The following is a 27,516-nucleotide window of genomic DNA, read 5'->3' on the forward strand; positions in this document are numbered from 1 at the left end:
AGGAGTACTTTCATAATTAGTGCCACTGACCTGAAAAGTAAAAAGCGATCAAAGACACGTCGTTTTATTTCCGTATCGAGTTTGAAACGACAAAAACCCGACAATATTTTCCTGATTTTACGGTCAGAAAAGGGCTATAAGGGGACCGTCTTTTAATTCCGTTTTAACGAGTGTAAAAGAAACGCTCGACAATCTTTTCATATTTTAGGAGTCAGAAAAGGGCTTAAAAGATGACTCTGAGGTTTCACTTTTTCGTAAGTTTTAATGAGTTCGAAAAAATGATAAAAATGTACTCATATAGCCGACTTTCAATTTAATTTACGAGCAGGAAAAGACAGAAAGAACTCGGCATTTTCATTTGTTTTACGAGAATGAAAAATAGCAAAATAATCTCGGGATTTTCATGATTTTAACGAGTCTTGAAAATAACTGAAACTGACTCGAGATAGGTTTCATTTTTACAAAATCTTGAAACAGAGAAAAACTATGCTTCAAAGTAGTTTCATTTTTTCACAAGCTTGAAACAGAAAGAAAACTGTGCTTGATGCCCCCTAAGCGTAACTTCTAGAGTGCATGCCCCCCCTATCTTCATTTCATTCAACTACGGTGGATGAAATGAAGGTTCAAGTACGAGATCATTTGAAAGACCCGACCTAAAATTACGTAAAAAACTAAAATAACTAACCTAAATATACAACTTAACATTTATGAGATCTAGTCAAACTCTCGACTTAATTAGAGGAGGATTTGTTTCATTTTTTAACGAGCTTGACACAGGAAAAGAACTATGCTCGGATTCGGTTTCATGTTTACGCAAGCTTGAAACGAAAAACTATGCTTGTTATAAGTCCACATGCCCGCAGCATAATGATGCAAATCAAGGTACATGCCCCCCAAGCTTCATTGCATTCAATGAGGTGGATGGAATGAAGCTTTACTTTCAAGATCTTGGAAAGGCTAAAGGGAGTTGTTTCATTTTTAAGGAGGTTGACACAAGAAAAGAACTATCCTCATACATGATTCATTTTTTAATGAGGTTGACTCAGTAACAGGAACTATCCTCAAAATCCTACTTTCTACAATCTACCTATGTATCCTAAAATCTACCTGATTCATTGTTTAATGAGGTTGACTCAGTAAAAGAACTATCCTCATGCTAGCCTGTTTCATTTTTTAACGAGGTTGATACAGGAAAAAACTATCCTCGTGCTCACTGATTCATTTTTTAATGAGGTTGACACAGTAAAAGGAACTTTCCTCACAACTCCTTGTTTCATTTTTTAATGAGCTTGACACAAGACAAGGAACTATGCTCATGACTTCCAGTTTCATTTTTTAACGAGGTTGAGACTAGAAGAAACTATCCTCACACTCATTGATTCATTTTTTAACGAGGTTGACATAGTAAAAGGAACTTTCCTTGGACACACTGATTCATTTTTTAACGAGGTTGACACAGTAAAAGGAACTTTCCTCACAGCTAGCCTGTTTCATTTTTTAACGAGGTTGATACAGGAAAAACTATCCTCGTACCTGATTCATTTTTTAACGAGGTCGACACAGTAAAAGGAACTTTCCTCAGAACACCCAATTTCATTTTTTAACGAGGTTGAGATGGGAAAAAACTATCCTCGTAACTCCTTGTTTCATTTTTTAATGAGGTTCACTTACATCGGTAACTGAAAACATGGGATCAGTTGCCACATAATTAACCCGTGGCAGGGTAGATACCACTTTAGAACCAGGAACATTTAGGGCTATCATATGATTGGTAGTTGAGAAAAGACTAGGGAATGAAAGCTGGTCTACAGTCACAATACTGCCATTGTGAGGGAAAGACATCACGCGAAAGAGTGTCGATACGACAGCGTTCATTGCATAAACATAGTCTCGCCCAAGGAGTAAATTGAAATCCAAGGGACCTCGAACTACCATAAGATCAATACAAATAGTTTTACCTTCCAAGGTAATAGAAAACTTAGGAAGGATCCCTAAAGGTTCACTAATGGTTCTGTTAAAAGCTTTTAGATTCTGCGTAATAGGCGCAAGCTGAGGGGAACCCAAAGCTTTCCAAACAGTTGAGGATAAAATACTAACAGAAGCACCCTCATCTACCTGAGTACGATGTATGTCCCTACCACCAGCCTTGACAATGATTTGGAAAGGGATGGAGGAAGGAAGACGAGGTTCTGTCAGTCTATTCCAATCAAAGGAAAAGACCTCAGTGCTTGGAGGGGGTTCTATAGAAACAGGTGAAATGCCCCCTGGCGTAGAAGAATCTGATGTAACAAGAAGAACCTGAGCGGTATGAAATTCACTCTCTAAAGGGAAAGTGGGATCGACTCTTTGTGAAATTGAATCGACCACTTGATCAACTAATGGATCATCAACCTCAGTGACATGAGTTCCACTCTCCAATGGGGGAGTGTGATTGACTGTACTTGAATTTAGATCAATCACTCCGTCAGTTGACGGTAGGTTGGGAGAAAGTTTATGGTAACCAGTTGGAAATTCTTGCTGTGGAACAGTAAGGTTTTCCAACAATGTTGAGGCTTCATCCATGTGAGGGCAAATGTGAGTTTGATGACTCCCTTTGCATAACTTACAAGGAAACCTAACTTTACCCTTTTTCCCAGGAACCTGACTATCACTGGTTGATGGATCAATGGAAAGTTGATGAGATTTTTCTGACCATACTTCCAAGACTTTTGGAATACCAAGACAATTGACAAGGAAGTGGTCATCCTTACAAAGCCTGCAAGGGTATTTGGGTTTACGATGCATGTCGGAATTTTCCTCAACACAACTAACACTTACAACCATAGTTGGTTGGTTGACTTCTTGTTTATCTTGCTTCTTCTTCTTCTTCTTCTTCTTCTTCCCTTTCTTCTTCTTCTTAGCCTCCTGGTTACTAGCATCAAGGCTTTTACCAAGCGAAGAGGAAGAAATGGAGGAAGAAAAATTAGGCGAAGAAGGTAAAGGGTCAACAAAAGGTTGGTTATGTTGAGATGGTGAACTCTGTTGAGGTGAAGCATCTGGTTGAGGTGGAACAATTGGAGTACTTTGGGCCAACGAAGTTGAAAATAACCATATCAGTAATCCTATTGTAAATCCAGGTAATGACAAAGTAGCCATATAAGGAGGACCAACATTTCCAAAGTAAGGAAAAGTACTAGGATTCTCATTAGGAGGGGTTCCTAGGTTGATAAATTCCGGAACATTTGCCATTATATTCAACTTCAGTGAATTTTATTAACAATTTAAAACTAAAATTAACAATTCACAATTCACACTCAACAACTAAAATTCACAATTCACACCTATGGTCTCTAAAAGTAAAAACAAACAAATTAACACGCGCTATCAAATCTAGGAGTCAAACCACACACAAACAGTAGCCTTCCGGACCGAAAACACTAGTTGGTGATGAAATCCAACATCGCCGAATTCAGTACAGAAGTGGTGGGCGGAACAGTTACCCCGGCAACCTGCTTAATGAATAGACTGGACCAAGTTCCTCCACTTTAACCGTCTCGAGTGAAGTGAACCCCCAGAAAATCCAAGTGAGTCTAGCCGACGTCTGCTCCAGGTACAGTGGGATCTTCCCTCCACCGTCACCTTGGGTAGAACCCTAAAGATAATGGTCACTAAGGTTACCAACAGCAACAAATGCACCTGGGGGAACAGTTTACACTCCGACAGCACGCAAGGGCAGAGTATCAAGCTCAATCCCCTTGCCGGCTCCTTGACAATAATCCAAGGTTTACCGACAAGTGACCCCTGGCTCCTCGACAATGGTTAATCCGAGGTTTACCGTTTGTAATACGTGCGTGTCTGGCGTCGTTCCCAATGAGGGAGGATTGATCCCTTCACTGGTTCAGACACGAGCTCGTGCTTCTCCTTTAAGAGGAGCTTTCCCAGAGTACAAATGAAACAATTGGATTTATCCTACCACAAGATGAGCTACTTGTTTGGTTTTGCTGTCTTGGAGAGTTAATTACTCTCCTACTCCAAGACACTAGCCTAAGCTATGTTGGTGTTTCAGAGCCCTAGAAATGTAAAAATTACTAGATGAATTTTAATTAAGCGCTGTGTTATTAAGGCTGTTATTACTCAAATGGGTAAATGGAGATGAAACCAATGGTGTTATGACCCGACTCAACTGAATTCAATCGAATATGATAATGTGATCTTTTCAATTCGATGAATCCTAATTAAAGTAAGGAGAGAGTTTCCATTCACTTCCAACAATGCAAAAAATTGATCACTAAGAGAAAATATGACAAATTCTCTAATGCACTAATTTTATCAAGAAAAACTAATGCAAATCAATTCCAAACCATTTTTTTATTTTTATTTTTGTGTAAATTCAAATCAAAGAAAACTGATCTAAATCTACGATTGATTTTTCAGAATGTAAACTATGCAATTGTAATCTGTGCACATTTTTCATTCATATTCCGAAAATGAGAATTCTAATTATGCAAATGTGATCTATGCAAGAGAATTCTCAAACACAAGACGATTCTAATGTGATATAAGAACCAATCAAGTGCAAGCCGAGAAAATTGGGTGAGAGTTCCAAAGATCATAAAATAAAAACACTCAAAGGCGATTAACACTCATACACAATTTAGCCCCCCCCAGCGAATGAGGGGGAAATTTTTTTGCAAAAACGAAAGCAAAAAGATGCAAAATCGTGAAAGGACTGAGAGAAACCTCCAAGTAATGACCAAAGGAAATCAAATTAATAATTTCTCAAAAAGAAACTCAAAACACCCAATTGATGAAAGCTTAAAGCAGGGATGCTAATGAAACAAGTTTAGGTGAAGATCTTTGACAAGAGACTAATGGATCTGGGCAGTAAAAACTAAGAAAAAGCAAAATCTAAGAGAAAAAAATGCAAAAAATGGAATTTTCTCAAATTTTAGCAGGGGACGCAGGCAACCCGTTAAAACAGGTGCGGGCCCGCTCTGTGCACACAGCGACAGTGCGTCCAGGGACGCACTGTGCAATACTCAGAGGGTGCGTCCTACTGGAAAATTCAAGAAAAACTAAAATGAATCTAACCCTAAGCTAACCCACCCAAAAACAAAGTCACAGAGCCAAAAACCAGAAAAATAAACCAATTTTCTCAGAGCAAAGTTCATACAAAGGAAAAGACTTTCACATCAATGGATTCCCCAGTGGAGTCGCCAATTTGTCAGGTGGAAAGAGTCGATTGTGCGGACACAACCAACCTCCCTAGGAGCCTAAGACTCTCTAGTGACAAACAAGACAAACAAGAGCAATCCTTCTCTAAACATGCATTTACTATATAAGAAATCAAGTGTTTAGATCCTACCTGTAATCCAACGCTGTTGTAGCAGTCCAGCTCCGCTGATCCGGATGAGCTCCTCCTTCACTTTGAAACCTGCATTCACTAACAATCAAACGATTAAATAGCACTTGATAATCTCATAAAATAAAACATATTTAACACATAGACCAAGGAGTACATGAAACAACTCATAAATAACAAGTTATTGAGAAGAATGGACTCATTTGCATTAATAGGAAACAAAAGGAACAATTACAACCTGAGCCTTGGTGTTGTGCAAGTCCCTCCCAGGGTCCATCAAGAGTTCTCCTTTACTTTGACAAAGATCACCCACTTCCAAATAGAACAAGCAAAGATGGCAATCTCTCCTCACAAGCTTTTAAATGGGAGTCCTAATTCCAGCAGCATCTACCCTTAGAAATGTTTAGCTTCCAACCTCCCCTCCTTCTGGCCCAATGCCTGTATTTATAGTGCTCAAGAGGAAGTTAATCAGGTCCACCATCAATGGGATAATCCCCTCTTTGGATGGGATAGCTCCCTCATTGATGGGATAAGTTCCTCTTTGGTAGGTGTTAGCTACCTATACCAATAGGTTTCATATTTCATGATTGGCTATGGAAGGTCCAAATATGCTCTACTTTGATGATTCAAAGATCACATATTTCCTAGAGAGTCTGATCTATGCTTATAGCTTGGTATGGACTTAAAATTTTGATGGATGGTCCAAGAGTCTAATCTGGATCATTCCATGGTTTAAATTTGCAGTTGTAGATTAGAGAAGAAAGTCTGTCCAAACTGTTTAATCTTGGCAGACAAGTAGTTTAGGTAGAGAAGAAAAGGCTCCCAACAGCTTAATCTGGGACCTTGGAAGAGATAAGGGTAGAAGTAGATAGCAAAAAAAAAAGAAAAGCCAAAGAAAAGAAAAGGCAAGTAAGGGTCTGCAAGTCCAAGTGCACCCTCCAAGAAGAAATAAAAAATGCTAGGCAAGTAGCTGGGTAAGTAGTTGGGGTTGCAGAAAGGTTATCTTTACCATTGCAAATGTGTTGGCTATGTTTACCAGAGAAAAGTCAATCAGTTGACAAGGTGTTCTTCTTTATCAAGTTGCAACAGAAAGCATGACTAACTTCCCTTTTCCCTTTTTCATGTCATTTACTAACATCCCCTCGTCAGCTAAGATTCATGAAAAAATTATGGTTTCATAGTGGTTCTTAATCTTTTAGAAGCCACATTTCTTGTCTAAAATCTTTTCATTTTGATCTACTCCCTAAACTAAGTGAGTTTCAAGTAAACTTAGTATTTTCTCCCTCCATTCACTTCCCCCATCCATATTAACTCTAACTCTACTATGTAAATCCCCTATATTGCCTTTCCCCTACTAGTATTAACACCATGGTGTATAAACCCCAAATTTTGTATAAATATCCCCCCCCTTGGCATTATAGCCATATGCTCTCTAAAGGGATCAAATGACATTTGGTCATTGTGATAAGCCTAAGCCAAACCCCCTTTCCGCTTTACAAATCCATTTTTTCACTTTTAACCCCCATTTACACATAAAACTTCCTAAAAAGCCTTGTTTATACCCTTACCCGCTTCAAATGGCTAAAAACATGGAAAACCCACTTTTTCCCTTTTACCTAAAGTCCAAAGGGCGGGCGCATTTCCACAGAAAATTCGCGAAAACCCACTATACCAAAGTTTTCCGCCCATGCACAGATCCCCTGAATAATTATTAAAATAATCCCCGCCCCCTCCCCTTACCTGTCGATCCCTTCGTCCTCCCGACGACCGTCTGATTAAAGAATTGAAGATCCAATGGCTCTCAAGGCATTGGATCCTTTCCGACGACCGTTGGTTACCCGCCCTATCCCCCTATCACATCAAGCCTCCGATAGCCGTCCGATCATGCCCCCCAGATCTGACGGCCATCACTGCATCGGAGCAGATCCTCTGTCCGGGTGATATCTTCTGACGGCCGTATTTTGGTTATGTCACGCGGCAGCCACGCGTCCCCGCCACAGCCTGTCGGAGGTACAACTGACACTTACCGCGACCATACCGTAAGCGGTGCGATATGAAACCGCCTCTGGTTTCCAGTTTCCCCCATTCCTTTTGCATTACGTCATCACCACGTCATTTCCCCGTCACCTCACGTCATTGCCACCGATGCCGCCACGTCAACCTTTGCGCTCAACCATTGGTCGATCTGTCATGCCACCTCATCATCCCCCAGGACCAATCAGAGCCCGCCACCTGGCCTGATGACGTCATGCTGACGTCATCCGACCCTGACCCCACCTATGACGTCATGCTGACGTCAGCACAAAAATGCGCCAAAATCGCCAAAATCCATATTTAGACCAAAAATTTCGCGTTTTTTGCTATTTTTGGCAAAAGCTGCACTGTTTGTTCTGCATGCAATTTACGTATAAAACTTGCACCAGCCTGCTGAGGAAATTTCGAGACCGCCAGAGCGTCCATCACTCGCGCATTAGCAAGATTAAGCCGACGAAATTCACCAGGTATTCTTCATTTTCACTCTGCAAGTCCATTTTTCCGTGAATTCCGGGTATAGCCTGTGAGCAGACCTTAAAACGCCAATTTCACCATTAAAACTCCACCGAACCAGCATTCATACCCAGCCGGTGCATCCATTGCACTCCCATAAGGCCACATTGGACAAATTGAACTAAAATCTGTAGATGGTTCGCGCGGTCGTGAACCAGCCACCTTCAGTAACCAAATTCACCACAGTAGTCACTCTGCTCGGTCCTGCTACTAGTTTATTGGCTCAGAGCAGTTTTTCAATTGCTGCAACCTTCCCATGCACTCTCTATCCTCTACAATTCACATCTTTCATTGAAGAAAACCTGATTGTGTTGCTCTGCGTAGCAACTCTACCCACAATCCTAGAAAATCCATGGACCCATCAGTCCCTCCTGTAATACTAAATGTTCAGCCTCTGAATGCCCCTCAAAGGAACTTGAAATGGCAAGCCCTGGCAGATATGGATTACCAAATTGCAGAAGAGAAGCTTATGAACAAAAAATTCCACCTTCATCTGTTGAATGAATTAAAAGCCAAGCATGAAAATGGGACAGACACACTGGGCTTATGGGACTCTTTCCTCCCTATTTTTAAGCTCCCTCAGGTCAACCAGTTCCCTGAACTAATCCACCTTTGTGCTGAACAATATGATGTTTCTCAGCGAGCTGTTGTTGACCCATCTGGTGCAGTACTTTTCTATGTTACCCCTCAAGCTATCAAAGACATGCTTTGCTTCAACCCTCAGAAGAAGTTGGTTCCTTTATCACTGGTAAATCTGATAAAACAAGGGGATAAACTCACAGATGCTCAAATTGTCAAATTCAATCAATTATACATCAAAACTAACATTGTAATGGCCCCTCCAATTCTTCATGTATACCTCAATGAGCTGGGCAGAGACCTTGCAGATATGATTTCTCCCATCTTGAGATATAGTTCAATCGAGCATATTGATACAACTGTGCTGGTAATGATGCTTATGTTTACTCCTGGCAAGTCACCAATCTGCTATGACTATGCCACCTACATATCAGACAAGATTCATGAGCAATTGATGAATTTAAGGAGAGATAGGGTGTATCATCAACATGAGAAGTTTCACTTTTCAATCAAAAGAATGGATGCCCAAGGCAATCCCAGATCAGTGGTCTACTGGTCATCTGTCTTCCACATTAGACCTGAGTCCCCATATACTTACTGTGAATTCATGGATCTGTTCATCCATCCAGCTATGGCAATGCTGATGAGCTCACCTCCTCCGAGACTCACTGATGACATGCAGAGAATTCTTCAGCTGTCTAAAGTTTATAGCATTGGGGATTGGTACTTCTACCAAAACCACACTGTCATCAGGATATATGGGTGTGATCTACCTCCTTTCAAATTACCCAAGTATGTGCCTATGAGGCTATTTGCCCTAGAGTACTTTAGGCAATTTGGCAGAGTTGATGTGCTTCACTTTTCAGGAAAAGGCAAAAAGGCACAGTTGAAGGTCAAAAGCCAACTTGGCCATCTCATCTATAACGAGAGGGAGCAAGGATGGAGGGAAGCAGATAGAATGCTTGAGTTCCTTGGCCTCCAAACAAGTTTCCCATGGACACCCTATGACCCTAATCATTTTATAACAATGAGGAGGCTCAAATATAAGTTGTCTGCCTATGATCATCATAGTATCCCTCACATTGAAAAATATGCTAATCAAGACAAATGGAGGAGAGGGACCCTAGAAGAGCCTGTATCACAAGAAGAGCTAAATCTGAGGGCAGTAAGGAATCTAAGGAAGATGGCTGACCTTGAAATTTGTTCACAGGTGAGCTCACTTCCAAGCACACAAATTGGAGCAGCTGCATCCTCCTCAACTGCCCAACAGCGAACTACAAAAGCTGTTGAAAACATATCAGAGAAGGGAAAAGAAAAGGAAATGGAGAAAGAGCCACAGCAGCTAGATAAAGAACAACGGCAAGCAGAGCAGCAACAGCATCAACAACAGCAGGAAAGGCAGCATGAAGAAGGGCAACATGACAGACAGCAACCCTTACAGCAAGAGAGGGTGATTGATACTCCAACTTCCACTGAGCAACAGGCTCAGAACATAGTGCCTCCTAGGCCAGAAGTCACCACTGATGCCTCGGTCCTCCAAACTCCTCAAAAGGAGGATACATTTGTTTTTAGGAAAAGGGATATAGAAACTCCTCTCACTTCATCTATCAACCAGGGAGAGAAGAGACAAAGATTAAATGACTTTTCTGAGGATGATGCAGCAATAAGACAAGCATTGGGCATGGGCCCACCCAGCAGAGAAGCTTCAGCAAGTTCCTTCCAGCAGGAACAGGACATGACTATGGGAGGGGAGGTCAGCTCCTCCAGCCAACAAAAAGAAGGACAAATAAGCATCAAACAGCAATTTAAAGACATCAAAAGGAGGAATGATCCTATCAAGGTACAACTGTACAATCACCTGCTAAACATGGCTCCTACCAATCAGCAAAGACTTATGTCTGCTTTTGATGTAGGTGAAGGCAAAATGATTATGAGCCATTTTTTGCCCACAGAACTGCAACCCCAATCTGCCTCAGATTATCTCAGGACTAACCTGGAGGTCATGGCCAAAGACATACACCCAATGGACAAAATTGAACTGCACAAACAAACTGGTGAGATGGTGTATGCCTCCTTAGCAGATGAAACATTGGAAAATTATAAGCTAAAGAGCAGCCTCAATGCCACAACCTCTCAACTGGAATTGGAGAAGGCATCATCCCAGGCGAAGGACAATAGAATAAGGTCCCTGGAAGACATAATCGTTGAAATTGGGCATGATCCCAAAGATATTTCAGGAATACAGGAAATCTTGAAGTTGAGGGATGCTGACATGGCTGCCATGAGGAAGAAAATCAAACTCCCAGCCACCATGCACCCTCAGACAGATGAAGTAGCCCAACAAAGGCAGGAGAAAGACACCACAGATTTGTTGATCTCCATTTATAAAGAGCTTGTTCAAGCACAAGAGAAGTTAGGAGAATCAGAGGCTGCAAAGGCAGCATTGCAAGCAGCATTAAAACAAAAAGAAGAGGGTCAGACCTCTCAGCCACCTCCTCAAATCTTAAATCTTGAGGAAACTGCTCCTATCACTGCTCCTCCTCTTCAACAGACTGAACAGACAGCAACATCTACTTCAGTAGTGCCAACAACTACAGAGCAGGCCCAAAGCCTGGATATGCAAAAGCTGAAGAATGAAATCCAAATCCTGGAAGCTCAAATGACAGAGTTAAATGAGACCAAGGATAAGTTGGCCAAGGTAAATGACAGACATGACAAATCAAAGAGAGAAGTGGCACAAAAGGGCAGGGAAATCCAAGCCCTCAAAGACAAGATCAAAGAGCTAGAGAATGAGCTCAAGTTAGACAAGGTGGTGGCTGAGCTTAAAATAGTGCTGTGGGCTAACATTGGTCAATCTATCAATGTGCAATGGCCATATATTGAGACAATCCATGAGCAATTAGAGCTCATCCCAAAGGCACAGAAGGAGATTTACAGATCAAGAGCTTCATTGGGCAATATGCCTGAAGTGGCCACCAGAATGATCAATGTACTTAACCATAGAACGAGTTCTCAGTTGGCTACCATGGGAATTACAAGCAGAACTGAGACTATACAAATGGTCAAAAGGGTTCTCACACTGAGAAACTTAGTGCAGACATTGGAGAGAAGAACCCAGGATATGCAGACTGAGCTGAACAAGTTTTTGGAAAAGTTTCAAGTGTTAGAAAGCAGAGGACTCCCTGGCTTACTGAACAGCGCAGGGAGATTGTTCACACATGACCAGTATGCTAAAAGGGTCAATACATTTGCCACTAGCCAGATCAGTGATAAGCCCAGCACCTCAGAGGAAACGGGGCCAGCCACAGGACAGTCTCTTTACGACAGAGTCGAGAATCTGTTTTTTATAATGAATGAGATCAATCACCTGTTTGGGGTGGCTCCCAATTTCTTCAAGTACACAGAGGCAGAGGAGACAATGGATGCTATTCTCAGGCATCAACTCCCTACGCAAGAATGGTGGACAAACGCAATACAGAAGATTTTGTAAACAGGGAGTCACTTAACAATTTTGTTTCTTAAAAATATCAGTGGTCATGCAAAGCAAAGTTTAACAAAATCAGCATGCACGACGGATTAAAGCTGAGCCAACTCAGCAGATGGATCAGCCAACAAAGCAGAGATAGAAGACTACAGCTGGCAGGGCCGAGAAAATATAGCGCAGCAAGAAATAAAGGCGCATTTATCAGCATTAAAGCTAAGCGTTGCAACCGACTCAATGACCTCCAAAGGTCAAAATTATCCTCTGACAGACATAAAGGGCATTTATGCTGCATTTAAAGTTGCAATAACTTCTTCTCTACTTTCTGAACAGATTTATGAAGATATTTTCTCTCTCAGATGACTCAATGCCTGAGATATTTTGTATACGCATTCCTATAAAGCCCCCTTCGCAGGAGCTTGCAAAGGTTGTTGTTGATTTCTCCTGAAGAAGTTCTTATGCTGTAATCCTTTCAGAAGTTAATAAAGAAAGCAATGGAATTTCTCGGATTTCTGAGGTGTTGGATGCGTTCTGGTGTCTGTTGATAACTGCTGGATTCCTGTGTATTTCACCATACAATAAGTCTTTGTAACTCTCTCTGTCAATTAGTTGTTGTTAAAATCCATATATGTTATCTGATTTTCGATACTAAGCAACAAGGAAAAAGAATAACTTTCAGGATTTATTCACTGAGTACCCTGAGTTCAATCTGTGTTGTTTATGAATGTTTTCTTCAGCTGTAATCTAGATAAGTGTAATTCTTAATTGCTGCACTTTCAGAATACACCTTTCACAGTGGCCTTTGTCACAGGAATTCAAGCTTTGCTCCTGTGCAGTGTGTTCACTTTCACCTCACCAACTTAATAGAAAATTCTTAATTGCTTTCTGTTGGTTGACATACATCACTATTTATGCTAATTTTGTTTGTCTAAAATACACAATAGGCCCTGCAGTTTGAACACCACCAGCCAGCGTATCAAATCACTTCACAACTCCAGACTCCATTGCCCAATGGTATTACACTATCTAAACACTATATCATAAGACCTAAAAGAAATCCTTCAACCAAAACATAAACCAAAACCTGAGCATAATAGCTAGCCTAAAACACCATCATAACAGAGACAAATCATAAAGAGAGAGCCCTCTCTGATCACAGTTTGGCTAGAAGCTGTGATCCAAAGATTGGTTAGTGGTTACCCCGGCCGTATTCCCTTGGGAGTCATAGGGAACAACCTGGCTGTTAACATAATTGGCGACTCCACTAGGGATTGCTTGAGTTTTTCAATTCCCATATATTTTCATAGCTACTATCAAGCCTGAAATCAACCAAGAGGCCTTTAATCTGTTTCTGCATCACATTAACAGCTTTAAGGAGGAGCTTGTTTAGGGAATCTTCATCTTAGCTCTGAGAATATATAGCCATTCTAAAATCTCCACTCAGTCCTTGCAGATATAAAAACTTCCTACAAAATCCCAAAAAACAGGTTGGAAGCTGGCTCCTAAGAAAAATCCACGGCACACTAGGGCAAATCCTGACCCTAATCCACCCATCATTGTTGATAATCCAAATACCATCCCTAGAAAAATTAGGAGACAGCAAAGGCAGGAGCAACCTGCTGATTTGACCTTAGAGTCAGATCATCCCAGCCTCATCCCTACTCCATGCAAGGTCCTTTTCCGGTCCACCCCTAGTTCCCCTAGCTCACCGTCTACATCTCAAACTTCTCCTCTCACATCCTCATCCGCTGCTCATATCCCCTTGACCAACACTCTAGGTTCATCCTCACTTGTTACCCCTATCATACCTGTTGTTCCTATTATCTTAGCTACCCCTGTTAATCCTCTAAATCCTGTAAATATGGCTAACAGGTATGCACCCTTGCAGATACCAGCTAATGCTGCAGCTTTACCTCAAGACTACCAAAGCAAAATCTCGTATTTTGACTCCAATGGCTCTCTAACAGCTGTCCAGCATGCGAAGAAGATGCAAGACCATTTTGAAACCTATGAAATAGATGATGACAGTGTCAGAATGAGGATGTTTGTTCAAAGCCTAACTGGGGATGTAAGAACTTGGTTTAGATCCCTGAATGCAAACTCCATTGCAACTCCTGATGAACTGTATCAAGCCTTTACTACCAGATGGGAGAAGAAGAAAGATCCCCTGCACATACTTGCTGAATATGAAACAATCAAGAGAGGTCCGCAAGAGACCATTCTGGAGTATTGTGCTAGATTCAACAATGTGTACAATGCAATACCACAAAACCTAAGACCTCCTCCTGATTTGGCCTTGTACAAATTCCCTGATGGATTTGATCCTGACATGGCATATTAGTTGAAGGAAAGAGAACCTGAAACCCTTGAAGACGCTCAAAAGGCTGCTGTCACAGTGGAGGCAAACCTGATTGCCAAAAGAAACAGGGCAAGGTTAGAAAAGAGAAGCATATACAAAGAAGAACCTACACCCTTGATCAAAAACTTGATGCAATACTTAATGGTATGAAGAGATTGGGTGATAGGGTAGAATCGGTTGAGAGAAAAGCATCATGGGAAGCACCACAAAATAATCCTCCTAGGAATCCAAATTTTAGGAGAAATCCAAACCCAAACATTGGCAAGGCCAGTGCTGACCAAGACATAAGACCCCCTTTCCAAGAAAATTATGCAGAAACTTCCACATCAACTGAGCCCAATGAAGATCCTGAGATTAATTTAATGGGTCTGGATGGTGAAAGTCAAGTTTTCTTAACACAAGAGGATCATGAGGATGATGAAATCAAACTATTCCAAACTAAATCAGGTGAATCCTTTGACTTCAAACAAGGCTATGACACTGTTGTTTATGAAGTCCATAAACAATACAAGCTGAGGAGCAGAACTGTAAATGTTAACCAGCCTGAAAAGAAAAAGGATAATCAGCAGCCCGAAAGAGTCACAGGCACAGAACCTAATGACAAAATAAATTCACATACACAAGAAGTGATTGTTGAAGAGATCACCGAACCACTGTCCATAAAACAGCAGCCTATGGTCACTTCCCCCTCTCATCCTTATTCAACTATTTCTCCTCAAGAAATGAGTAAAAAGGATAAGTCCCAAAATCAAGATAAAAATCAAGAAGAAGATTTAATGAATAAGGAGAGGACTGTCACCTACAACCCCAGGACCCAATCTGAAAAATCCTTTGATCTAGAAACTGAAATTGGCAAAATAAAGATAGCTATTCCTCTCGTGGAACTAGCCAAGCATGACATCTATAAACTACAGATCAAAAGGTCCCTTCAACTCACCAGCAACATAGATGATGTCAATGTGCTGGATGACACTCCAGAATTGTTATTTGGTCCAGAAGTGGATGGAAAAACAATAGTCACAGGGGTACTACCGTTTTATGTCAGCCTACATATTCATGACAAAATACTACACAATGCAATGTTTGATTCAGGTGCTTCTCACAACCTCATGCCAAAAGCAGTCATGGAAAGACTAAATTTGGACATAACAAGACCATACAAAGACCTGTTTTCCTTTGATTCCAGCCAAGTCAAGTGCCTAGGTCTCATAAAAGATTTATGTGTGTCTTTGGTTCAATACCCAAACAAAACAATCCTAATGGATGTGGTAGTTGCTGATATCCCACCCAAGTATGGGATGCTGTTATCAAGATCATGGGGAGCTAAACTCCAAGGTTCCCTACAATTAGACATGTCATATGCCACCATCTCTGTTTTTGGGCAACCTAAAAGACTGTACAGAGAAACACTAATGAAATACATGGTCAGCAATGAGGGAAAGCCTCAAAACTTTCCCATATACGCTATCCATTCAGACATAGACTCATACATTCTCTTCAATGACACCACAACTCCCTCAAAAGGTGAAGTTGAAACCAAGATATTCATACAAGAGAAAGACTCAAATGAAAGTATCACCACCCATGAAACAGCAGTTAATCAAACACTAAATACTGCTGCTGTTCTAAATCCCAAGCATACCCAATCAAATGATGAAACTGTCCTAGAAGATGACCTAAAGGAAAAACCACAACTTCTACTCACATTGCCAGCCCATGAAAAGATCATTAAAACTCCTTCCCAACAGGACATTCTATGGTTCCTTGAATTTGATGGTGCAGTTAACAAATTAGGAGCAGGGGCCGGAGTTTGGGTACACAATAAAGAAAATAGTCATGCAGAAGGCAGAGCCTATAGATTGAATTTCAGATGTACTAATAACATGGCTGAATATGAGGCTCTCTTACTAGGTCTCAAGTTAGTAAAGTCCCTACAAGCGATAAAAGTGACAATCCTAGGAGACTCAGACCTAGTTATCCAACAAGTAAAGGGAAATTTTGTCACCAATGATAAAAGATTGAGGTCTTATAGGTCTGCTGTTGCAGATGTACTAAACTCCTTCTTTGAATTCCAAATCACTAAGATTTCTAGAACCCACAATCTACATGCTCATAGTTTAGCTACCTTTGCAAGTACCTGCAAGCTGCCTTTTGAGCCCTATCATTGTTTTACAGCTGAGATAAAACACAGACCATCTGTCCCAAACAATATCATTGATTGGCAAGTGTTTGATGATGACAAGCAAATAAACAATTTCTTGACTTTGCAGCAAGAATTTTCAGGACTAAATATTGACAATGACAAAGCAAGTCAATCACAAATACTTGACAAAGCAAGTCAATCACAAATACTTGACAAAGCAAGTCAATCACAAATACAGTTTCAGGAGATTAGTCACCCAATATCACCCAGGATAGCAAAACAAATGCTAAATCCAACTATTTTCGACAAGGATAGCATTCAGCAAATTCAATCAATCAATTGTGAGGAAGTGGCCAATGCTGAAACTGAAATCATAGAGCTGAAAGACAACTTTCTACCAACAGGCCTAACTCCCTTAGAGGACATCTTTGATTCAAATGATATTCCCAGAAAACCAAAAATGCAGCCCTTGAATGCAGACATTGAAGAGTGCAACATAGGTACAATTGACAAACCCAAAATAATTAAATTGTCTGCATCTTTACCTCCTGATCAAAAGCCAAAATACATTGACATTTTTAAAGAGTTCCAGGATGTCTTTGCATGGAGTTATGAGGACCTAAAGTCTTATGACACCTCTGTTATCCAGCATACTATCCCTCTCAAGCCTGATCAAAAGCCCTTTAAACAAAAATTGAGGAGAATCAATCCTATGCTTCTCCCAGCGATGGAACAAGAAGTACAGAAAATGTTTAAGGCAGGCATCATAGCACCAATCAGATTCTCTGAATGGATCTCCAACTTAGTCCCTACAAGAAAGAAGACCGGTGAAATTAGGCTGTGTGTGGACTTAAGGAATCTGAACCAAGTATCCCTCAAAGACAACTATCCCTTACCTAAGATGGATCATATTCTCCAAAGAGTGGTAGGGGCCTCAAGGATCTCATTACTTGATGGATTCTCGGGTTTCAACCAAATCCTAGTACACCCTGATGATCAAGACAAAACTGCATTTACAACCCCATGGGGAACTTTCAAGTATGTTAAAATGCCTTTTGGGTTGAAGAATGCCGGGGCAACATTTCAAAGAGCAATGGATATTGCTTTCGCGAAGGAGATTCATGATTTCCTTGTCATTTATTTAGATGACCTCACACCTTTTTCCAAATCTGACCAAGAACATTTGAAACATTTGAGACAGATCTTCCTAACATGTAGGAAATATGGAATTTCGTTGAATCCCAAAAAATCCCTGTTTGGTTTAGAGGAAGGTAAACTATTGGGCCATATCATCTCTAAAGATGGCATAAGAATTGATCCAGATAGGATACAAGCTATCCTACAAATGCCCCACCCAAGAAATATAAAAGAATTGCAAGGATTCTTGGGAAAAATCAACTTCTTAAGGAGATTTATCCCAAATCTGGCCGAGTTGATCAGATTGCTTAATAATATGCTAAAGAAAGATTCAAAGGTGAAATGGACAGTCGAAGCAAATCAAGCCTTTGAAGGTATAAAGCTGGCCCTCACTCAAACCCCAGTGTTGACCAATCCTCAGTTTGACAGAGAATTCATCATCTTCTCTTTTGCCTCCCAGCATACTATTGCTGTTGTTTTATTACAGAAAGATGACCAAGGAAATGAGAAGCCTATTGCCTTCTTCAGCAGGGCTCTTAGGGATGCACCTCTAAAATATCAAATCATGGAGAAACAAGCCTATGCTTTGGTTAAGGCCATTAAAGACTTTAGGATTTATATCCTTTACTCCCACGTTGTGGCTTATGTACCAAGTCCTGTTGTCAAAGACATTCTCACCCAAGAAAACTTAGAGGGCAGAAGAGGAAAGTGGATTGCCAACATATTGGAATTTGATATTGAGATAAAACCAACTAAACTAATAAAAGGGCAAGGTTTGGCCAAGTTGATGACAGAAGCAAATTTCCAAGCCCTAGATATCAATCAGCTGGACAGTGAAATAGAGCTGGCGACTCCAAAGATCAATGTAGCCTTTGAACAATCTCCTTGGTACTTTGATATCTGTTATGTCTTACAAAACCTGTGTGCTCCCCCAGGACTGTCCAGAACTAAGTGTAGGTTCTTAAAAATGAAAACATCAAGATTTTGTGTAATGGATGGCAATTTGCTTTGGAAAAACCATGAAGGTATATTGCTGCACTGTTTAATTGAAAATGAAACTAACAATATCATAAAAGAATTCCATGCAGGTGACTGCGGTGGACACTTGTACTGGAAGTCCACTGTGGATAAGATACTAAGGGCTGGATACTACTGGCCCACCATGTTCTCTGATGTCAAGAAATTCACAACCTCATGTCATAAATGCCAAGTGTTTGAGGGGAAAAGAAAGCTACTGCCCCTTCCCTTAAAGCCCATTGCAACGGACAGACCTTTTCAACAATGGGGCTTGGATTTCATTGGGGAAATTCATCCCTCATCTTCAGGACAACACAGATGGATTTTGACAGCCACAGACTACTTCACCAAGTGGATTGAAGCTGCCCCATGCAGACAAGCAAATGATTCAATAATCATTCAGTTTTTGGAGAACAACATACTGGCTAGATTTGGCTGCCCTGACAAAATAATAACAGACAATGCTGTTGCTTTCAGATCCAAGAAAATGGTGAATTTCTGTCATAAATTTCATATTACTTTGGGCCATTCTACTGCATACTATCCTCAAGGAAATGGCCTTGCTGAATCATCAAACAAAAGCCTGGTGAACATCATAAAGAAGGTATTGGAAGAAAATAAAAAGAATTGGCATAAGAAACTAGTCAATGCCTTATGGGCAGATAGACTAACAACCAAAAGATCAACTGGGATCAGCCCATATGAGTTGGTTTATGGATTAGAGGCCAAGTTCCCCTCATCCTTAGGAGTGCCTGTTATGAAGCTTCTTCAAGAAAGCCAAGCTGAGCCAAATGATATGCAAAGAAGGATAAATCAAATCATATGTCTGCAGCAAACCAGAGATCAAGTTTTCAGCAGAGTTCAGGTATTACAAGAAAAACTGAAGAAGGCTTTTGATAGAAGAACCAAAGCAGAAGATTTTAATGTTGGTGATAAAGTCCTCAAGTGGGATGCAAGAAGAGAAGAGAAAGGAAAACATGGAAAATTTGATTCCTTATGGAGAGGACCATTTGCTGTCCAAGCAGTACAAGGTAATAATACCTATTTCCTTAAGAGTCTCAATGAAGCTGACCTGGATGAAGGCGCTGTCAATGGCAAGATGCTGAAGCACTATTTTGACTATTTCCCATGAGTGCAACCTGAGGTTCCCTTGTATATATGCAGATGTACATATTATTTTTTGTTTAGATTGTAAAAATGCAGTTTTCCAAGTTATTGACTGACCAGCAAAAAGTAAATAGAATTAGAGGTCTACCAAGAAGAGAAGCACAAAATTTGGCACTTCAAAGCAGCAAACTTCAAGAATGATTTGGGCAGCCATGGACCAAGGCAATCTGACCTGCTGTTCTTGGTCTTTCAAATGAAAAACCATCCCCATGTGGAGCCACTGTTAGCTACCTATACCAATAGGTTTCATATTTCATGATTGGCTATGGAAGGTCCAAATATGCTCTGCTTTGATGATTCAAAGATCACATATTTCCTAGAGAGTCTGATCTGTGCTTATAGCTTGGTATGGACTTAAAATTTTGATGGATGGTCCAAGAGTCTAATCTGGATCATTCCATGGTTTAAATTTGCAGTTGTAGATTAGAGAAGAAAGTCTGTCCAAACTGTTTAATCTTGGCAGACAAGTAGTTTAGGTAGAGAAGAAAAGGCTCCCAACAGCTTAATCTGGGACCTTGGAAGAGATAAGGGTAGAAGTAGATAGCAAAAACAAAAGAAAAGCCAAAGAAAAGAAAAGGCAAGTAAGGGTCTGCAAGTCCAAGTGCACCCTCCAAGAAGAAATAAAAAATGCTAGGCAAGTAGCTGGGTAAGTAGTTGGGGTTGCAGAAAGGTTATCTTTACCATTGCAAATGTGTTGGCTATGTTTACCAGAGCAAAGTCAATCAGTTGACAAGGTGTTCTTCTTTATCAAGTTGCAACAGAAAGCATGACTAACTTCCCTTTTCCCTTTTTCATGTCATTTACTAACATCCCCTCGTCAGCTAAGATTCATGAAAAAATTATGGTTTCATAGTGGTTCTTAATCTTTTAGAAGCCACATTTCTTGTCTAAAATCTTTTCATTTTGATCTACTCCCTAAACTAAGTGAGTTTCAAGTAAACTTAGTATTTTCTCCCTCCATTCACTTCCCCCATCCATATTAACTCTAACTCTACTATGTAAATCGCCTATATTGCCTTTCCCCTACTAGTATTAACACCATGGTGTATAAACCCCAAATTTTGTATAAATATCCCCCCCCTTGGCATTATAGCCATATGCTCTCTAAAGGGATCAAATGACATCTGGTCATTGTGATAAGCCTAAGCCAAACCCCCTTTCCCCTTTACAAATCCATTTTTTCACTTTTAACCCCCATTTACACATAAAACTTCCTAAAAAGCCTTGTTTATACCCTTACCCGCTTCAAATGGCTAAAAACATGGAAAACCCACTTTTTCCCTTTTACCTAAAGTCCAAAGGGCGGATGCATTTCCACAGAAAATTCGCGAAACCCACTATACCAAAGTTTTCCGCCCATGCACAGATCCCCAGAATAATTATTAAAATAATCCCCGCCCCTCCCCTTACCTGTCGATCCCTTCGTCCTCTCGACGACCGTCCGATTAAAGAATTGAAGATCCAACGGCTCTCAAGGCATCGGATCCTTTCCGATGACCATTGGTTACCCGCCCTATCCCCCTATCACATCAAGCCTCCGATAGCCGTCCGATCATGCCCCCCAAATCTGACGGCCATCACTGAATCGGAGCAGATCCTCTGTCCGGGCGATATCTTCCGACGACCGTATTTTGGTTACGTCACGCGGCAGCCACGCATCCCTGCCACAGCCCGTCGGAGGTACAACTGACACTTACCGCCACCGTACCGTAAGCGGTGCGATATGAAACCGCCTCCGGTTTCCGGTTTCCCCCATTCCTTTTGCATTACGTCATCACCACGTCATTTCCCCGTCACCTCACGTCATTGCCACCGATGCCGCCACGTCAACCTTTGCGCTCAACCATTGGTCGATCTGTCATGCCACCTCATCATCCCCCAGGACCAATCAGAGCCCGCCACCTAGCCTGATGACGTCATGCTGACGTCATCCGACCCTGACCCCACCTATGACGTCATGCTGACGTCAGCACAAAAACGCGCCAAAATCGCCAAAATCCATATTTAGACCGAAAATTTCGCGTTTTTTGCTATTTTTGGCAAAAGCTGCACTGTTTGTTCTGCATGCAATTTACGTATAAAACTTGCACCAGCCTGCTGAGGAAATTTCGAGACCGCCAGAGCGTCCATCACTCGCGCATTAGCATGATTAAGCCAATGAAATTCACCAGGTATTCTTCATTTTCACTCTGCAAGTCCATTTTTCCGTGAATTCCAGGTATAGCCTGTGAGCAGACCTTAAAACGCCAATTTCACCATTAAAACTCCACCGAACCAGCATTCATACCCAGCCGGTGCATCCATTGCACTCCTATAAGGCCACATTGGACAAATTGAACTAAAATCTGTAGATGGTTCGCGCAGTCGTGAACCAGCTACCTTCAGTAACCAAATTCACCACAGTAGTCACTCTGCTCGGTCCTGCTACTGGTTTATTGGCTCAGAGCAGTATTTCAATTGCTGCAACCTTCCCATGCACTCTCTGTCCTCTACAATTCACATCTTTCATTGAAGAAAACCTGATTGTGTTGCTCTGCATAGCAACTCTACCCACAATCCTAGAAAATCCATGGACCCATCAGTCCCTCCTGTAATACTAAATGTTCAGCCTCTGAATGCCCCTCAAAGGAACTTGAAATGGCAAGCCCTGGCAGATATGGATTACCAAATTGCAGAAGAGAAGCTTATGAGCAGCAAATTCCACCTTCATCTGTTGAATGAATTAAAAGCCAAGCATGAAAATGGGACAGATATACTGGGCTTATGGGACTCTTTCCTCCCTATTTTTAAGCTCCCTCAGGTCAACCAGTTCCCTGAACTAATCCACCTCTGTGCTGAACAATATGATGTTTCTCAGCGAGCTGTTGTTGACCCATCTGGTGCAGTACTTTTCTATGTTACCCCTCAAGCTATCAAAGACATGCTTTGCTTCAACCCTCAGAAGAAGTTGGTTCCTTTATCACTGGTAAATCTGATAAAACAAGGGGATAAACTCACAGATGCTCAAATTGTCAAATTCAATCAATTATACATCAAAACTAACATTGTAATGGCCCCTCCAATTCTTCATGTATACCTCAATGAGCTGGGCAGAGACCTTGCAGATATGATTTCTCCCATCTTGGGATATAGTTCAATCGAGCATATTGATACAACTGTGCTGGTAATGATGCTTATGTTTACTCCTGGCAAGTCACCAATCTGCTATGACTATGCCACCTACATATCAGACAAGATTCATGAGCAATTGATGAATTTAAGGAGAGATAGGGTGTTCAGATACACCTCCTACATTTACCATTTGATCTTGTATCATCAACATGAGAAGTTTCACTTTTCAATCAAAAGAATGGATGCCCAAGGCAATCCCAGATCAGTGGTCTACTGGTCATATGTCTTCCACATTAGACCTAAGTCCCCATATACTTACTGTGAATTCATGGATCTGTTCATCCATCCAGCTATGGCAATGCTGATGAGCTCACCTCCTCCGAGACTCACTGATGACATGCAGAGAATTCTTCAGCTGTCTAAAGTTTATAGCATTGGGGATTGGTACTTCTACCAAAACCACACTGTCATCAGGATATATGGGTGTGATCTACCTCCTTTCAAATTACCCAAGTATGTGCCTATGAGGCTATTTGCCCTAGAGTACTTTAGGCAATTTGGCAGAGTTGATGTGCTTCACTTTTCAGGAAAAGGCAAAAAGGCACAATTGAAGGTCAAAAGCCAACTTGGCCATCTCATCTATAACGAGAGGGAGCAAGGATGGAGGGAAGCAGATAGAATTCTTGAGTTCCTTGGCCTCCAAACAAGTTTCCCATGGACACCCTATGACCCTAATCATTTTATAACAATGAGGAGGCTCAAATATAAGTTGTCTTCCTATGATCATCATAGTATCCCTCACATTGAAAAATATGCTAATCAAGACAAATGGAGGAGAGGGACCCTAGAAGAGCCTGTATCACAAGAAGAGCTAAATCTGAGGGCGGTAAGGAATCTAAGTAAGATGGCTGACCTTGAAATTTGTTCACAGGTGAGCTCACTTCCAAGCACACAAATTGGAGCAGCTGCATCCTCCTCAACTGCCCAACAGCGAACTACAAAAGCTGTTGAAAACATATCAGAGAAGGGAAAAGAAAAGGAAATGGAGAAAGAGCCACAGCAGCTAGATAAAGAACAGCGGCAAGCAGAGCAGCAACAGCATCAACAACAGCAGGAAAGGCAGCATGAAGAAGGGCAACATGACAGACAGCAGCCCTTACAGCAAGAGAGGGTGATTGATACTCCAACTTCCACTGAGCAACAGGCTCAGAACATAGTGCCTCCTAGGCCAGAAGTCACCACTGATGCCTCGGTCCTCCAAACTCCTCAAAAGGAGGATACATTTGTTTTTAGGAAAAGGGATAGAGAAACTCCTCTCACTTCATCTATCAACCAGGGAGAGAAGAGACAAAGATTAAATGACTTTTCTGAGGATGATGCAGCAATAAGACAAGCATTGGGCATGGGCCCACCCAGCAGAGAAGCTTCAGCAAGTTCCTTCCAGCAGGAACAGGACAGGACTATGGGAGGGGAGGTCAGCTCCTCCAGCCAACAAAAAGAAGGACAAATAAGCATCAAACAGCAATTTAAAGACATCAAAAGGAGGAATGATCCTATCAAGGTACAGTTGTACAATCACCTGCTAAACATGGCTCCTACCAATCAGCAAAGACTTATGTCTGCTTTTGATGTAGGTGAAGGCAAAATGATTATGAGCCATTTTTTTCCCACAGCACTGCAACCCCAATCTGCCTCAGATTATCTCAGGACTAACCTGGAGGTCATGGCCAAAGACATACACCCAATGGACAAAATTGAACTGCACAAACAAACTGGTGAGATGGTGTATGCCTCCTTAGCAGATGAAACATTGGAAAATTATAAGCTAAAGAGTAGCCTCAATGCCACAGCCTCTCAACTGGAATTGGAGAAGGCATCATCCCAGGCGAAGGACAACAGAATAAGGTCCCTGGAAGACATAATCGTTGAAATTGGGCATGATCCCAAAGATATTTCAGGAATACAGGAAATCTTGAAGTTGAGGGATGCTGACATGGCTGCCATGAGGAAGAAAATCAAACTCCCAGCCACCATGCACCCTCAGACAGATGAAGTAGCCCAACAAAGGCAGGAGAAAGACACCACAAATTTGTTGATCTCCATTTATAAAGAGCTTGTTCAAGCACAAGAGAAGTTAGGAGAATCAGAGGCTGCAAAGGCAGCATTGCAAGCAGCATTAAAACAAAAAGAAGAGGGTCAGACCTCTCAGCCACCTCCTCAAATCTTAAATCTTGAGGAAACTTCTCCTATCACTGCTCCTCCTCCTCAACAGACTGAACAGACAGCAACATCTACTTCAGTAGTGCCAACAACTACAGAGCAGGCCCAAAGCCTGGATATGCAAAAGCTGAAGAATGAAATCCAAATCCTGGAAGCTCAAATGACAGAGTTAAATGAGACCAAGGATAAGTTGGCCAAGGTAAATGACAGACATGACAAATCAAAGAGAGAAGTGGCAGAAAAGGGCAGGGAAATCAAAGCCCTCAAAGACAAGATCAAAGAGCTAGAGAATGAGCTCAAGTTAGACAAGGTGGTGGCTGAGCTTAAAATAGTGCTGTGGGCTAACATTGGTCAATCTATCAATGTGCAATGGGCATATATTGAGACAATCCATGAGCAATTAGAGCTCATCCCAAAGGCACAGAAGGAGATTTACAGATCAAGAGCTTCATTGGGCAATATGCCTGAAGTGGCCACCAGAATGATCAATGTACTTAACCATAGAACGAGTTCTCAGTTGGCTACCATGGGAATTACAAGCAGAACTGAGACTATCCAAATGGTCAAAAGGGTTCTCACACTGAGAAACTTAGTGCAGACATTGGAGAGAAGAACCCAGGATATGCAGACTGAGGTGAACAAGTTTTTGGAAAAGTTTCAAGTGTTAGAAAGCAGAGGACTCCCTGGCTTACTGAACAGCGCAGGGAGATTGTTCACACATGACCAGTATGCTAAAAGGGTCAATACATTTGCCACTAGCCAGATCAGTGATAAGCCCAGCACCTCAGAGGAAACAGGGCCAGCCACAGGACAGTCTCTTTACGACAGAGTCGAGAATCTGTTTTTTATAATGAATGAGATCAATCACCTGTTTGGGGTGGCTCCCAATTTCTTCAAGTACACAGAGGCAGAGGAGACAATGGATGCTATTCTCAGGCATCAACTCCCTACGCAAGAATGGTGGACAAACGCAATACAGAAAATTTTGTAAACAGGGAGTCACTTAACAATTTTGTTTCTTAAAAATATCAGTGGTCATGCAAAGCAAAGTTTAACAAAATCAGCATGCACGACGGATTAAAGCTGAGCCAACTCAGCAGATGGATCAGCCAACAAAGCAGAGATAGAAGACTACAGCTGGCAGGGCTGAGAAAATATAGCGCAGCAAGAAATAAAGGCGCATTTATCAGCATTAAAGCTAAGTGTTGCAACCGACTCAATGACCTCCAAAGGTCAAAATTATCCTCTGACAGACATAAAGGGCATTTATGCTGCATTTAAAGTTGCAATAACTTCTTCTCTACTTTCTGAACAAATTTATGAAGATATTTTCTCTCTCAGATGACTCAATGCCTGAGATATTTTGTATACGCATTCCTATAAAACCCCCTTCGCAGGAGCTTGCAAAGGTTGTTGTTGATTTCTCCTGAAGAAGTTCTTATGCTGTAATCCTTTCAGAAGTTAATAAAGAAAGCAATGGAATTTCTCGGATTTCTGAGGTGTTGGATGCGTTCTGGTGTCTGTTGATAACTGTTGGATTCCTGTGTATTTCACCATACAATAAGTCTCTGTAACTCTCTCTGTCAATTAGTTGTTGTTAAAATCCATATATGTTATCTGATTTTCGATACTAAGCAACAAGGAAAAAGAATAACTTTCAGGATTTATTCACTGAGTACCCTGAGTTCAATCTGTGTTGTTTATGAATGTTTTCTTCAGCTGTAATCTAGATAAGTGTAATTCTTAATTGCTGCACTTTCAGAATACACCTTTCACAGTGGCCTTTGTCACAGGAATTCAAGCTTTGCTCCTGTGCAGTGTGTTCACTTTCACCTCACCAACTTAATAGAAAATTCTTAATTGCTTTCTGTTGGTTGACATACATCACTATTTATGCTAATTTTGTTTGTCTAAAATACACAATAGGCCCTGCAGTTTGAACACCACCAGCCAACGTATCAAATCACTTCACAACTCCAGACTCCATTGCCCAATGGTATTACACTATCTAAACACTATATCATAAGACCTAAAAGAAATCCTTCAACCAAAACATAAACCAAAAACCTGAGCATAATAGCTAGCCTAAAACACCATCATAACAGAGACAAATCATAAAGAGAGAGCCCTCTCTGATCACAGTTTGGCTAGAAGCTGTGATCCAAAGATTGGTTAGTGGTTACCCCGGCCGTATTCCCTTGGGAGTCATAGGGAACAACCTGGGTGTTAACAGTAGGGGTACATGAACCATCTGGAGGCGCTCAATACACGTCGAACAACCTTCTAGAATGCTCTAGAAATGACCACAAGTAACTTTTTAAAGATGAAACTTGCGCATTTTGACCTTTACAGGGGGACGCACCTGCCCCTTTACATACAGGGCGTCCAAGGATGCAGCTTTTGTGAACATTGGG

Source organism: Pinus tabuliformis, chromosome J (assembly GCF_031772625.1).
Source record: "Pinus tabuliformis cultivar Carrire ecotype Pingquan chromosome J, CPIR1, whole genome shotgun sequence".
In the NCBI taxonomy this organism is placed as follows: Eukaryota; Viridiplantae; Streptophyta; class Pinopsida; order Pinales; family Pinaceae; genus Pinus; species Pinus tabuliformis.